At 43.8% G+C, this 16002-nt stretch overlaps 1 long non-coding RNA gene across 1 annotated transcript; it reads left to right on the forward strand.

Moving 5' to 3' along the window:
* Positions 1-14878: 14878 nt before the first annotated feature.
* On the forward strand, positions 14879-15670 carry LOC124012648. Its single transcript, XR_006834752.1, has 4 exons — positions 14879-14927; positions 15076-15149; positions 15299-15367; positions 15537-15670. It is a non-coding gene; the product is annotated as an uncharacterized LOC124012648 (long non-coding RNA).
* The last annotated feature ends 332 nt before the right edge of the window (positions 15671-16002 follow it).

Genomic DNA, 16002 nt, shown 5'->3' on the forward strand with positions numbered 1-16002 from the left:
TTGTCTGATTGTTTTCACCTGTGTGTTAGTTAATTAGTATCTGTTTTTGTGTTTTATTTCTCCGGTTTGTCTGTTATCCTGTTTTGGATATTTTCACCCTGTTTGTTTTTTGGGTTGTCCGTGTTTATTTTTGTTCACCGGAGAATAAACTACTATTCACTATTTGCTCTCTGCGCCTGATTCCACCCACCTTGACTAGTCGTGACATTCCGTCTCTCACAGTTGAAGTGTACCTATGATAAAAACTACAGACCTCTACATGCTTTGTAAGTAGGAAAACCTGCAAAATCGGCAGTGTACCAAATACTTGTTCTCCCCACTGTATGTTATTTCATAGTTTTGATGTCTTCACTATTATTCTACAAAGTAGAAAATAGTAAAAATAAAGAAAAACCCGTGATTGAGTATGTTTGTCCAAACTTTTGACTGGTATATGTCACCCGATACCAGTTAAACAAATTATGGAAGTACTGTTTATTGCTAAAAAATAATGGTTTAAACACAAGTAAAATTAAAAGGGGTTCCTTTCGGACAGACACTTTAGAACACACTTCTTTTAGATTTTTGGGGGAGGACTGTCTGTAGTGAATCTGGACATTTGTTGTGGCAAGGTGGGGATTGAGTTGCATATTATACTTTCTTAGCTGGTGACTCAGTTTCTTGTTTATAAGCCTACTTAATTCTACAATCAAGTCCTTCCCATGACGATTTGGCAACGTTCAATGGTGGGGAGCGAAATGGGTGTTTGTTTGCAAATCACTGGTAATGCATGTGTTTACAAAATTATTGATATCCATTTATATCACACAATCCCCTGAAATTTCACCTATTAGCTGGATGTAGTTGATGTTTTGTCTTTATAGTAACATTTATGTCGAAGCTATTACAAATTCTAATAAATATTCAGAAATGCTTAAAAAAAACTTGAATGAGTAGGTGTGTCTTAACCTTTGACTGGTACTGTATATCATACATTTCATGTGTGACTCATCTGTACAGTTATAATGTTAATCCATTAGTATTACCCACACCTATCCTTCAACAGAGAGATTAAAGATTTCAGAATATTCAACATCATGATTATTTTCACAATAATACCACCTAGTATTAGGGGGTGTGACATCAATGTCCTTAACTCTATTTAAAAGAACCAACCGACTGGGTATAACTCATTGTCTTTGCATCGTCACACCTGATCAACTGCTGAAATTGACTGACTCGAAGGTAAGGGAATTGGTTGTGAAGCAGGGCTTTTGAATAGTGATAAATGTACTTACGCTCTAGTGTTAACATTCAACGTAAAAATTCAGACTAAAAAAATTCAGACTAAAAAAGGTCATCTAATTGCTTTTGTATCTTTTTATGTTTTTAGAACTGACCACCAAGATGATGATGAAGACTGTAATCTTTCTGGGCTGCCTCCTGGGCCTGTCATTGGCTCTTCCTGTGAGTTTAGCAAATATCAACATACAATATATTTGCCCCAAAATATATAATATTCTTCTTTATATCATATTTGATGTATATATATATTACTATATACTGTATATATAAATACATATGCATATTTAAATAATAAAATTATACTTTTTCAGGCTGATGTGGATCACTTGAGAGTTGCACGTTCCAGCTCTGACTCCAACTCTAACTCAAACTCCAGGGAGGTAAGTTCCATAGCTCCACAGATTATGAGCAGAAATTATTTAACATATAGTAGTGAAGATCAATGTATATGAAACATATGTGAATATTCTGAGATATGATTCCATGTGTGGTGTGTATATCAAAAGGACATTGAATGAGAAAAAATTGCTGTTTTCTTTTCCTATTTAGGCTGGTTCCTTTCTGCCCTCCCTGCCACAGTTGAATTCAAATCAGCTACTTCAACTTCTACTTAAACTGTTTGCTGCCTCTGTCCCTGCCCCTGCCCCAGCCCCAGCCCCAGCCCCAGCCCCAGCCCCAGCCCCAGCCCCAGCCCCAGCCCCAGCCCCAGCCCCAGCCCCTGCCCCTGCCCCTGCCCCCCCTGCCCCTGCCCCTGCCCCTGCCCCTGCCCCTGCCCCTGCCCCTGCACCAGCACCAGCCCCAGCCCCTGCACCAGCCCCTGCCCCAGCCCCTGCCCCAGGTGGACGTTAAACAGGTGAAAAGTACTACTTAAACAGTTTTTGGGGGTATCTGTACTTTACTTTACTATATATATATTTCTGACAACTTTTACTTTTGCTTCACAAAATTCCTGAAGAAAATCATGTACATTTTACCCCATACATTGTCCTTGACATCCAAAAATTACCTTTTGAATGCTTAGCAGGACAGGAAAATGGACAAATTCATACGCTTATCAAGAGAACATCCCTGCTCATCCCTACTGTCTCTGATCTGGTAGACTCACAAAACACAAATGCTTAGTTTATAAAGATGTTGGAGTGTTGGAGTGTACCCCTGGCTATCTGTAAATAAAGTAAACAAGAAAATGGTGGCGTCTGGTTTGTTTAATATAATGTTTTTGTAATGATTTATACTTTTACTGTTGAGTATATTTGAGCAATTACATATACTTTTGATACTTAAGTATATTTAAAACCAAATACTTTTAGACTTTTACTCAAGTTGTATTTAAGTGGCTAACTTTATTTTCTATTACGGTATCTTTACTTTTACTTAAGTACGACAATTGGGCACTTTTCCCAACACTGGATTCCCCAAAGCATATCCTATAAATTCATTAATTCGCTTTTCTGTCCATCAGGTATTTCATGGAACTCCCAGACATTAACTATGAAGTGTGATTCCTTTATGCATTTCTGTTGAATAAACACATTCATATTTTAAGCTCAATTGTATGTCTATCCAGTCCTCTGATGAATGCTCATTAAGTTTATGAAAATTGTAAGAAAAAGTGTGGTACATTACATTGCGTTATTTAATAATTTAAAAAAATGTTGTACATTATATTGCATGACAGGAGAAATCAAAATAAAGTCTGGTACTTGAGCTATATTGTATAAATTGAGAAATTAAAGTTAAACATTACAATTAAATGTTTTAATTTAGCCTCCGCAATGCCCCAAAACAGGTAGACGAATCATCGACAGTTTCAAAACCTTTCAATTTAGCTAAAGTTTCCTAACACTGATGAGACATTGTTCTTTGTGGGCACTGTGGATATACAGATTTGTAGGATTACCCACCAAATGCCTAATTTCATCACATTTTACATCTCCAGGACACAGGACACAAATTTGATCATGGGACTAAAGCTCATTGGTGGAATGAAAGGGTCTATAAAAAGCATATTTTTGCTGTTTAAGTTACAATACGGCAACAGTGTTAACAGTTTAGTAGCAACATTTCAAGCATTGTACATATTCACTTGAACAGGTAAGAGTTTCAAAGAATACTGTAGTGGAGTTTAGTCATGTGTGTCTAGCTTTGAATTCACTGTACATCTTTTTCATTTCAAGAACACCATGGTGACCATGAAACTACTATTCCTAGTGATGTGCCTGATTGGACTTGGTTCCTCCATTACTGTAAGAATACTTGAAATACAACATCAAGCCTTCAATTTACACATCAATACATCAAGAGATTGCTGTTTCCATAGATTGCATTGCATTGGAATATGACAATATCTGAATTATTACAATATGATGGACTTAAGTTCACACTTTGAGTGTTGATTACTTTATACCATAATATCATTCATCCTGTGATTTTGTTTGTGTGTGCAGGTGTCTGAGGAACATGATCGAGAGGAGCGCTCAGCTAGCAATGAGGTGCAGTAATATTTAGTACTATCTATTAGGTATTCTGTCTATTAGAGTACTATAGTACGGTCTACTATTTGAATATGATTACTAGTTTGTTTGAGCTCAGAAACATTTATCCAGCTCTCGCTCTCTCTCTCTCTCTCTCTCTCTCTCTCTCTCTCTCTCTCTCTCTCTCTCTCTCTCTCTCTCTCTCTCTCTCTCTCTACAGAGGTACAGGGGTTATGGCCGTGGTTTGGGAGGGTTTTACCCCTATCGGCAGCCTCAGTACCAATCCTACTTCCCTTATGCGCAGCCATCTCAAGGTAACTCTGCCTTGATGGCCCTCCTGCCCTTCCTATTGGCCAGCCTCGCCTCTGCTCCTGCCCCAGCTCCAGCTCCAGCCCCGGCAGCGGGTGGAAAATGAGACGGGCGTTGATAGGGGAAGGAGAAATAACTTGTTTAAATCAAATATGTTGACATTAGCTCCTGTTCAGAGCTGATTATTCCATCATTAATAAATTAAATAAGTTAAGATCCGTCATTGTGTATGTCTTTGTCTGTTGTGTTCTGTTTGTTTGACAAACTATTTGAGATCCTTTCAAAACAAGTGTGAAACCTCTCTGATATAAGGTGGAAGGCTCTACAAGTCCTAAAACAATTGTAAACAAGTATGAAATCAACCAAACTTGTGAATTCATAATCAGTTCCAGAGAATGTGTTCTTTCCAAAAAGGGGTCAAGACCCATTAGCAGTTCTTCTTGGGTTGCAGATAACCAAATACACTCCATGGCCCAAAAAAACCCTGCTCATTGAACATCTCATTCCAATATCATGGGCATTAATATGGATTGGTCCCACCACATTGTGAGGGAGACACTTATTTGCTGGTCAGTCTGTCTCTACCCAGTCAGAGATAAAATGGAAACTCACACAGAGAATCACACAGAGAATGTTCTCTCCATAAATGTAGATGTGGAATAAATATTGTTATGGAATCAACAGCAGATGGGAAACAATGATACAGTAGGCATATACTGACATTTTCAGTTAGCACATTTGATTAATAGCAGAGGCAAGAGGCTAATTTGTTTGCCTGTTTTGCAATGCCCAGCGTTACATGGAACACCCAGACATCATACAACATCCTTCATTGCAACACATTTAGGCTTCATTAGGGCTTTGTGATTGGCTGAGAAACACTATATATTGTTTGTGTATTGATATGTGCTTTCCTTGAGCATGATATGCCGGCATAGAAGTGGAGGTGCAAGACCATGCAGGATCTTAAAGACAATGCTTGCATCTACATAATGCTTAAAGCTATCCAGACTAAATTAACTGTGTTTCTAAATTATGTGACAATGGTGGTATCTGTTTGGTTTATTATCAAAAATCTTAAGTGTTTGTTTGTAGAGTGATTCAATTGGTTTCAATTGAGTGTGACCAGCATGTGAGATAATATCTCAGATGTGAGAAGATCATTGCATGCATATATAGTTTGGCGGCCTCCAGAGGAAGGAAAGGTCTTATAAACCTAAAGTTGGATAATCCAAACTGAACCGTGCAAACCACCTTCTTCACATGTGTCTTAAATGTCAAGTTGGAGTCCAAAATGACACCAAGATACCTGAAGTTAAGCACTACTTTCTGATTCTCCCCATTAACAACAGCAGCTCATTGGGAAGAATCAATGGATTTCTTAGAGAAGTACATACAAAGAGTCTTGTCGATATTTAAATGCAGGGAAGAATTAGTAATCCATTTAGAAACATGGCTGAAGTTAACTTGTTTACAACCAATTGCCTATTTTATGAGTGCACATACAGAACTGTATCATCTGCATTTTAACTTGTGGGCAAGCGAGAGATAATTGATATAGATAGTAAAGGAGGCCTAATATTGACCCTTGTGGGACACCAATGGTATAGTAAAGAGCGTCCGGCTGAGTGTCCCCCGAACAAACCCTTTCAGTTCTGTTTATCAGAAAGGAATACATCCAACTAATGACTTCATGATCCAAAAAGACTATGCCGACTTCACCACCTAGAGTTGAAGTCGGAAGTTTACATACACCTTAGCCAAATACATTTAAACTCTGATTTTCTCAATTCCTGACATTTAATCCTAGTAAAACTTCCCTGTCTTAGGTCAGTTCATCATCACTTTATTTTAAGAATGTGAAATGTCAGAATAATAGTAGAGAATGACTTATTTCAGCCCTCACATTCCCAGTGGGTCAGAAGTTTACATACACTCAATTAGTATTTGTTAGCGTTTGCCTTTAAATTGTTTCACTTGGGTCAAACGTTTTGGGTAGCCTTCCACAAGCTTCCCACAATAAGCGAGTGGCCCTACTCTCAAGCTCTCAAGCGGGGGACCCTGCTCTCAAGCTCTCCAGTACGCCTTCATGGTCCGGTCCATCCTGTGCCACCTCCACACACCAGTCCTCCGGTGGCAGCTCCCTGCACCAGGCTTCCTGTGCGTGTTCTCGGCCCAGTACCACCAGTGCCAGCACCAAGCACCAGACCTTCAGTGCACCTCGCCTGTCTAGCGCTGTCAGAGCCTTCTTCCTCTCCAGCGCTGCCGGAGTCTCCCACCTGTTTAGCGCTGCCAGAGCCTTTCTCCTCTACAGCGCTGCTGGAGTCTCCTGCATGTTCAGAGCTGCCAGTATGCATGGAGCTGCCAGAGCTGCCAGTCTGCATGGAGCGGCCAGAGCTGCCAGTCTGCATGCAGCAGCCAGAGCTGTCAGTCTGCATGGAGCAGCCAGAGCTGCCAGTCTGCATGGAGCTGCCAGTCTGCATGGAGCAGCCAGAGCTGCCAGTCTGCATGGAGCAGCCAGAGCTGCCAGTCTGCATGGAGCAGCCAGAGCCGCCAGTCAGCCAGAATCTTCCAGATCCGCCATTAAGCTAGGATCCGCCAGTCAGCCAGAATCTTCCAGATCCGCCATTCAGCCAGGATCCGCCAGTCAGCCAGGATCCGCCAGTCAGCCAGGATCTGCCGGAACCGCCAGTCAGCCAGGATCTGCCAGAACCACCAGCTAGCCAGGATCTGCCAGATCCAACTACCTGCCTGAGATTCCTCTCAGTACTGAGCTTCCTCTCAGTACTGAGCTTCCCTCAGTCCCGAGCTACCTCAGTCCCGAGCTGCCCCTCAGTCCAGTGGGGTCCTTGGTGAGGGTTATTAGGCCTAGGTCAGCGGCGAGGGTCGCCAATCTAAGGACGCGATGCAAGGGGACTAAGACTTTGTTGGAGTGGGGTCCACGTCCCGTGCCGGAACCACCACCGTGGACAGACGCCCACCCGGACCCTCCCCTATGGGTTTAGGTGTGCGGCCGGGGGGGGGGGGGGTTCTGTCACGCCCTGGTCTTAGTATTCTGTGTTTTCTTTATTATTTTGGTTAGGCCAGGGTGTGACATGGGTTTATTTTGTGGTGTGTTTTTGTATTGGGGTTTTAGTAGGTATTGGGATTGTGGCTTAGTAGGGTTGTCTAGCATAGTCTATGGCTGTCTGAATTGGTTCTCAATCAGAGGCAGGTGATTATCGTTGTCTCTGATTGGGAACCATATTTAGGCAGCCATATTCTTTGAGTGTTTCGTGGGTGATTGTTCCTGTCTCTGTGTTTGTTTTCACCAGATAGGCTCAATCACTTTGGTTTTTCTTTTTTCCATGTTTTGGAAGAGAAGAGAACGTGAGCCGGGTGTGCCATTCTCCTTGCGGAGATGGTGCAGAATATATCAACACGGTCGGTCCCTGGGATTGGGCTGGCCAACACGATTCGGTTTGCTTGGAAGGAAAAGGAGTTGGAGCCTTTAGGACGGGAAACTATTGGAAGGACAATCTTGATGGGGATTATAAAGCTGAGGGTGAAGGATGTGTTTTGTTTCCAAGGCAACTCGTTGGAGGGAGCATACGACGTGGCACTACATACAGAGGAGAAACACGATGATATCCTGAGAAGGGCAAGAGTGGTGGGAGGTGACAAGCCGATGAGCAACTAACTGTCAACATTTACAACCCATACGTTAAGGACGAAGAGGTGAGGGCCTTTCTGGGGAGATACATGGATAACGTCTCCTCAGCAAGGCACCTCAAAGACTCCCTTGGGTTTTGGAATGGGAGGAGAGGCTTCCAGGCCCTCCTCAGAGAGGACCCAAGGGGACATGGTGGCTACCTCCATCCTCCTGCTATGTTCCCCTGGGGGCTGACAGGGGGACGTTGTTTTATGCACGTCAGCCTCCATTTTGCAGGCGCTGTATGGCCTATGGCCATATCTTCGCCTCGTGCAGCACAAGAAAATGCAGATTTTGTGGATCTGGGGAGCACGAGGCGAAGGATTGTGACAAGGCGTGCCACGGGTGTGGCTCGTTAGCACACTTGTGGCGGGGGTTCCCAGCTCGTCAGAGGACATACTTGTCTGTGGCTGGGGGGGAGCAGGAGAGGGGGATGGGGGAAGAAGAGTAGGGGAAGGAAGAATGCCTCATGACCAGAGTACAGGTCCAGAGGGGAGGATCGCAAGGAAGGAGGAGGAGCAAGAAGCGGTGGATGGAAGAGAGAAGGAAACGGAAGGCACGGGAGTAGGAGAACCAGGAAAGGCGGCGGAAGAAGGCAAGCGAGTGGAGGAGCATGAGAGAGAAGAAAGCGAGGGAGGGGTGGTGGAGAAGGAGACGGTGGAAGAGCAAGTGGAGTGGGGGGAAAGTGCCCTGGTGGAAGATATGAGGGGTATGGTGGAGGAGCTGGTGGGGGGGGGATGGTATCTCTCCACTGCCGCCATCACCAAAGAAGAGAATGAAGAGGAGGGTGCGATTGGCCGACAATGAGAGGGAGGGGATGGTCAAGAGAGTGATGGGGGTGGGAGAAACCTCTGGGTTGAGGGCCTGGTTTCCCCAGGCCCTCAACTTCTGTTGGGTGGGGTCACACCTAACAAGACTCAGGACTGGGTACAGGAAGAGGTGGGGAGTTTTTTGTTTGGGGACTCAGCCTCCCCTATGTTTTTCCAAACCAGCTGCAGCACTGGGGAGGGGGAGGAGTGTGGGGGTAGACCCAGGGTGCAGGGCACCCCGGAGTCAAACACTATTCCTGCATCCTGGGTTGGTGAGATGGAGGAAGAGGGGGGATGTCGGGAGTACGGATGGTGTTCTCACCGGTAGATATGGAGCAGGGGAGCATCGGGTGAGTCTCCTGTTTTTTTTCTGTCTGGGTTTAGAATTTGAGTGTATTACATGTTTTTATTTTATTCTTTCATGGGGTCTAATTTGACTTTTGTTAGTTTAAATGTAAGGGGTTCAAGGGATTTTGTTAAGAGGAGGGCGGTTTTTAGTTATTTGGAGGGTGTGGGGTTTGATTTTTGTTTTTTTACAGGAGGTTCACCTGAGGGATGGAGGGGATGTTAGTAGGTTTAAGAGGGAGTGGGACAAGGGGGAGTCGGTTTGGGGTATTGGGGGGGTGCACTCAGCGGGGGTAGGGATTTTGTTTGGGCACAGGGACGTAAAAGTGGAGGGTTCTTTTGTGGTGATGCAGGGGAGGGTTATAGGGGTGGATGTGACATTGTAAATTGTAAATTTAGATTAGTGGTGGTGTATGGGCCACAGGTGGTAGCAGACAGGAGGGAGATGGTGGACTCTCTGGCACCCATGTGTGTCACAAATAGGAAATTAATGATAGGGGGGATTTTAATACAGATTTAGGAATAGGGGGGATAGCAGTGCAGGCGCCATCACCGAGCTAATGGCTTGCCATGGTCTGGTTGATGGCGGCCTGCACACTACTCCGAAAATGGCCGGTCCTACATGGCGCAACTTCAAGGGGGTTGTGCGGAGGCTCGACTATATTTTTGTACCCAGGTCTTTGGGTAAGTTGTCTGGGTGGCTGTTGCCTGTTTTCTTTTCGGATCACGACGGGGTGCTCCTGCAGGTGGGGTCGCCAGTCTGCCTCTTTGGTAGGGGGTACTGGAAGCTAGATCGGGATGTGCTGGAGGAGCAGGCTTTTGTTGACGGTTTTTTGGTTTCTTTTGGAGGCTTGAAGGCCTCCGGTCCATGTGTGACGGGGTGTTAGAGTGGTGGGAATTAGTTAAGGTGAGGATTAGGGCTTTTATAATAGGGTATTGCAAGAGGGAAAAAAGGGAGGAGAGGAGGGAGGTGGATCGTATCCAAAGGTTAATTGAACTCGAGTACGAGGCAGGCAACCTCGGCGGGTCGTTTGACTGGTAGAGATCCGCAACCCTAAAGGCACAGCTCAGGCAGTTGCAGGAGCGGAAGGCTCGAGCTTTCCTGGAGCGTGCGCATAGTGGCTTTCTAGAACACAATGAGACTTGTTCTGCTATGTTCTTTAAGTCGGTTAGGGCCAGACAGAGTAGGACGGTAATGCATGGCGTTAGGGAAGAAAATGGTAGTATAGTTAGAGAACCAGAGGATATGGTCAGGGTGACAACTGATCATTTCCAAGCTTTATTTAAGGAAAGGGAAATAGATGTAGAGCAGGGAAATGTGTTTTAGAACACTTGTCCAGGCGGTTGCCGGAGGACATTAGAGAAGTGATGGAGGCCCAGATCTCACTAGAAGAGGTTGAGAGCGCTCTTAGGAGGATAGGAAAAGGGAAGGTGCCTGGGATGGATGGGCTGCCGGCTGAGTTTTATCTCAAGTTTTGGGGTATACTTGGACCAGTGGTCCTCGAAGTCTTGAAGGCCATCCTTGAGACGGGGGTCCCGGGGGGATCAATGGCTGTTGGTGTGCTGTCACTTTTATATAAGAAGGGGGAAGTAACTGACCTTGGCAACTGGCGGCCGTTGACCATGCTGTGTGTAGATTACAAGCTACCTGCAAAGGTTTTAGCCCTTCTCTACGTCGTCCATGAGGATCAGACATGCGGGGTAGAGGGCCGCTCTATTAGATGGAACCTACAGTTAATCAGGGACTCCATCGCTTGGGTTGAAGATAGAGGATTGCCTTTAATGGTAGTAGCACTAGATCAGGCGAAAGCCTTCGATCACGTGAATAGATCCTTTTTATTCAGAGTGTTAGGTCGATTAGTTCATAGGATGGATTCGTACATTATATGTCAGAGCGGGGTGCCGAGTTAGTGTAAATAGTCACTTGGGTAACATTTTTGACCTCTCGTCTGGAGTCAGGCAGGGTGCCCACTCTCAGCTCTCTTCTTCGATCTGTACATGGAGCCTCTGGGGGCTGCCATTAGGGCAGACACAGGGGTGGAAGGCTTGTTGATCCCTGGAAGTGGTGGGCTGCGTGTTAAGATGACGCAGTACGCCGACAACACTTCCTTGCTGCTGTGCAAGGACTCGTGCCTGACACAAGGTCCCTTGCCATCTTTGGGGATTTCACCCGGAGCGGTTCTGAACCATGCAAAGTCTTCCGTCAAGTTTTTTAGAAGATGGCGCGGTAGAACGGATGTGCCCGGCGGGTTATCTCTCTGTGAAGGGGCCCTGAGGATTCTCCGGGTCCATTTTGAGACCTCCGGCTCAGCGACGCTAAACTGGAACATGCGTATCGCAGTGGTACAGAGGTACTAAACAAGAATAGTGTTCATGGGAGGAAACCATGGAAAAAGCCACTCCTGTCTGAAAAAAATCATTGCTGCACGTCTGAAGTCTGCAAAAGAGAACCTGGATGTTCCACAGCGCATTTGGCAAATTATTCTGTGGACAGATCCTAAGAATATTGCTGAACTGAAACAGTTTTGTAAAGAAGAATGGTCCAACATTCTTCCTGACCGTGGTGCAGAAAACGTTTGGTTGAGTTTATTGCTGCCAAAGGAGGGTCAGCCAGTTATTAAATCCAAGGGTTCACATACTTTTTCCACCCTGCACTGTGAATGTTTACATAAAGACATGAAAACGTATAATTGTTTGTTTATTATTGGTTTAAAATTAGACTGTGTTTGTCTACTGTTGTGACTTAGAAGATTTTATGACGACTTTATGCAGAAATCCATGTAATTCTAAAGGGTTCACAAACTTTTTCTTGCCACTCTATTTGCTAGACTCAGTGCTCTCCAGCAATCAAAGCTTCCCAGCCGAGTGTCAAAACACAACAAAACAAAATATTGATATATCATTCCAGACCTTACAGGCTGTCGGTTGATATCCCAAAACGAATCAAACAAACAAGCAAACAAGCCATCTGGTAAGTAGCGCACTACCACAAACTGATGCTGGCACTAAGACCAGACAGCATCAGATAGATGGCCTACAGAGAGAACTGTAGAACAGTACAGAGGGGCGCAGTTTCGCTCGTTCGGATGCGTTCTCCTGTCAAAACTTTGAAGAAGCATGTTTTGTTTAAAACTTTTTGGTTACTACATGATTCCATACAGTGGGGAGGACAAGTATTTGATACACTGACGATTATGCAGGTTTTTCCTACTTACAAAGCATGTAGAGGTCTGTAATTTTTATCATAGGTACACTTCAACTGTGAGAGATGGAATCTAAAATAAAAATCCAGAAAATCACATTGTATGATTTTTAAGTAATTAATTTGCATTTTATTGCATGACATAAGTATTTCATCACCTACCAACCAGTATGAATTCTGGCTCTCACAGACCTGTTAGTTTTTCTTTAAAAAGCCCTCCTGTTCTCCACTCATTACCTGTATTAACTGCACCTGTTTGAACTCGTTACCTGTATAAAATACACCTGTCCACACACTCAATCAAACAGACTCCAACCTCTCCACAATGGCCAAGACCAGAGAGTTGTGTAAGGACATCAGGGTAAAATTGTAGACCTGCAATGTTCACAAGGCTGAGATGGGCCACAGGACAATGGGCAAGCAGCTTGGTGAGAAGGCAACAACTGTTGGCGCAATTATTAGAAAATGGAAGAAGTTCAAGATGACGGTCAATCACCCTCGGTCTGGGGCTCCATGCAAGATCTCAGCTCGTGGGGCATCAATGATCATGAGAAAGGTGAGGGATCAGTCCAGAACTACATGGCAGGACCTGGTCAATGACCTGAAGAGAGCTGGGACCACAGTCTCAAAGAAAACCATTAGTAACACACTACGCCTTCATGGATTAAAGTCCTGCAGCGCACGCAAGGTCCCCCTGATCAAGCCAGCACATATCCAGGCCCGTCTGAAGTTTGCCAATGACCATCTGGATGATCCAGAGGAAGAATGGGAGAAGGTCATGTGGTCTGATGAGACAAAAATAGAGCTTTTTGGTCTAAACTCCCCTCGCCGAGTTTGGAGGAAGAAGAAGGATGAGTACAACCCCAAGAATACCATTCCAACCGTGAAGCATGGAGGTGGAAACATCATTCTTTGGGGATGATTTTATGCAAAGGGGACAGGACGACTGCAGGATGGATGGATGGATGGATGGATGGATGGATGGATGGATGGGGCCATGTATCGCGAGATCTTGGCCAACAACCTCCTTCCCTCAGTAAAAGCATTGAAGATGGGTCGTGGCTGGGTCTTCCAGCATGACAACGACTCGAAACTCACAGCCAGGGCAACTAAGCAGTGGCTCCGTAAGAAGCATCTCAAGGTCCTGGAGTGGCCTACCCAGTCTCCAGACCTGAACCCAATAGAACATCGTTGGAGGGAGCTGAAAGTCTCTATTGCCCAGCGACAGCCCTGAAACCTGAAGGATCTGGAGAAGGTCTGTATGGATGAGTGAGCCAAAATCCCTGCTGCAGTGTGTGCAAACCTGGTCAAGAACTACAGGAAATGTATGATCTCTGTAATTGCAAACAAAGGTTTCTGTACCAAATACTAAGTTCTGCTTTTCTGATGTATCAAATACTTATGTCATGCAATGAAATGCAAATTAGTTACTTAAAAATCATACAATGTGATTTTCTGGATTTTTGTTTTAGATTCCGTGTCACGACTTCCGCCGAGGTTGGCTCTCCTGCCCGTTCAGGCTGTGCCCGGCGGTCGTCGTCACCATCCTATTAGCCACTACCGATCCCTTTTCGGTTATCTGTTGGTTTTGTCTGATTGTTTTCACCTGTGTGTTAGTTAATTAGTATCTGTTTTTGTGTTTTATTTCTCCGGTTTGTCTGTTATCCTGTTTTGGATATTTTCACCCTGTTTGTTTTTTGGGTTGTCCGTGTTTATTTTTGTTCACCGGAGAATAAACTACTATTCACTATTTGCTCTCTGCGCCTGATTCCACCCACCTTGACTAGTCGTGACATTCCGTCTCTCACAGTTGAAGTGTACCTATGATAAAAACTACAGACCTCTACATGCTTTGTAAGTAGGAAAACCTGCAAAATCGGCAGTGTACCAAATACTTGTTCTCCCCACTGTATGTTATTTCATAGTTTTGATGTCTTCACTATTATTCTACAAAGTAGAAAATAGTAAAAATAAAGAAAAACCCGTGATTGAGTATGTTTGTCCAAACTTTTGACTGGTATATGTCACCCGATACCAGTTAAACAAATTATGGAAGTACTGTTTATTGCTAAAAAATAATGGTTTAAACACAAGTAAAATTAAAAAGGGGTTCCTTTCGGACAGACACTTTAGAACACACTTCTTTTAGATTTTTGGGGGAGGACTGTCTGTAGTGAATCTGGACATTTGTCGTGGCAAGGTGGGGATTGAGTTGCATATTATACTTTCTTAGCTGGTGACTCAGTTTCTTGTTTATAAGCCTACTTAATTCTACAATCAAGTCCTTCCCATGACGATTTGGCAACGTTCAATGGTGGGGAGCGAAATGGGTGTTTGTTTGCAAATCACTGGTAATGCATGTGTTTACAAAATTATTGATATCCATTTATATCACACAATCCCCTGAAATTTCACCTATTAGCTGGATGTAGTTGATGTTTTGTCTTTATAGTAACATTTATGTCGAAGCTATTACAAATTCTAATAAATATTCAGAAATGCTTAAAAAAAACTTGAATGAGTAGGTGTGTCTTAACCTTTGACTGGTACTGTATATCATACATTTCATGTGTGACTCATCTGTACAGTTATAATGTTAATCCATTAGTATTACCCACACCTATCCTTCAACAGAGAGATTAAAGATTTCAGAATATTCAACATCATGATTATTTTCACAATAATACCACCTAGTATTAGGGGGTGTGACATCAATGTCCTTAACTCTATTTAAAAGAACCAACCGACTGGGTATAACTCATTGTCTTTGCATCGTCACACCTGATCAACTGCTGAAATTGACTGACTCGAAGGTAAGGGAATTGGTTGTGAAGCAGGGCTTTTGAATAGTGATAAATGTACTTACGCTCTAGTGTTAACATTCAACGTAAAAATTCAGACTAAAAAAATTCAGACTAAAAAAGGTCATCTAATTGCTTTTGTATCTTTTTATGTTTTTAGAACTGACCACCAAGATGATGATGAAGACTGTAATCTTTCTGGGCTGCCTCCTGGGCCTGTCATTGGCTCTTCCTGTGAGTTTAGCAAATATCAACATACAATATATTTGCCCCAAAATATATAATATTCTTCTTTATATCATATTTGATGTATATATATATTACTATATACTGTATATATAAATACATATGCATATTTAAATAATAAAATTATACTTTTTCAGGCTGATGTGGATCACTTGAGAGTTGCACGTTCCAGCTCTGACTCCAACTCTAACTCAAACTCCAGGGAGGTAAGTTCCATAGCTCCACAGATTATGAGCAGAAATTATTTAACATATAGTAGTGAAGATCAATGTATATGAAACATATGTGAATATTCTGAGATATGATTCCATGTGTGGTGTGTATATCAAAAGGACATTGAATGAGAAAAAATTGCTGTTTTCTTTTCCTATTTAGGCTGGTTCCTTTCTGCCCTCCCTGCCACAGTTGAATTCAAATCAGCTACTTCAACTTCTACTTAAACTGTTTGCTGCCTCTGTCCCTGCCCCAGCCCCAGCCCCAGCCCCAGCCCCAGCCCCAGCCCCAGCCCCAGCCCCAGCCCCTGCCCCTGCCCCTGCCCCTGCCCCTGCCCCTGCCCCTGCCCCTGCCCCTGCCCCTGCACCAGCACCAGCCCCAGCCCCTGCACCAGCCCCTGCCCCAGCCCCTGCCCCAGGTGGACGTTAAACAGGTGAAAAGTACTACTTAAACAGTTTTTGGGGGTATCTGTACTTTACTTTACTATATATATATTTCTGACAACTTTTACTTTTGCTTCACAAAATTCCTGAAGAAAATCATGTACATTTTACCCCATACATTGTCCTTGACATCCAAAAATTACCTTTTGAATGCTTAGCAGGACAGGAAAATGGACAAATTCATA

Source organism: Oncorhynchus gorbuscha, linkage group LG24, assembly GCF_021184085.1.
Source record: "Oncorhynchus gorbuscha isolate QuinsamMale2020 ecotype Even-year linkage group LG24, OgorEven_v1.0, whole genome shotgun sequence".
Taxonomy (NCBI): Eukaryota; Metazoa; Chordata; class Actinopteri; order Salmoniformes; family Salmonidae; genus Oncorhynchus; species Oncorhynchus gorbuscha.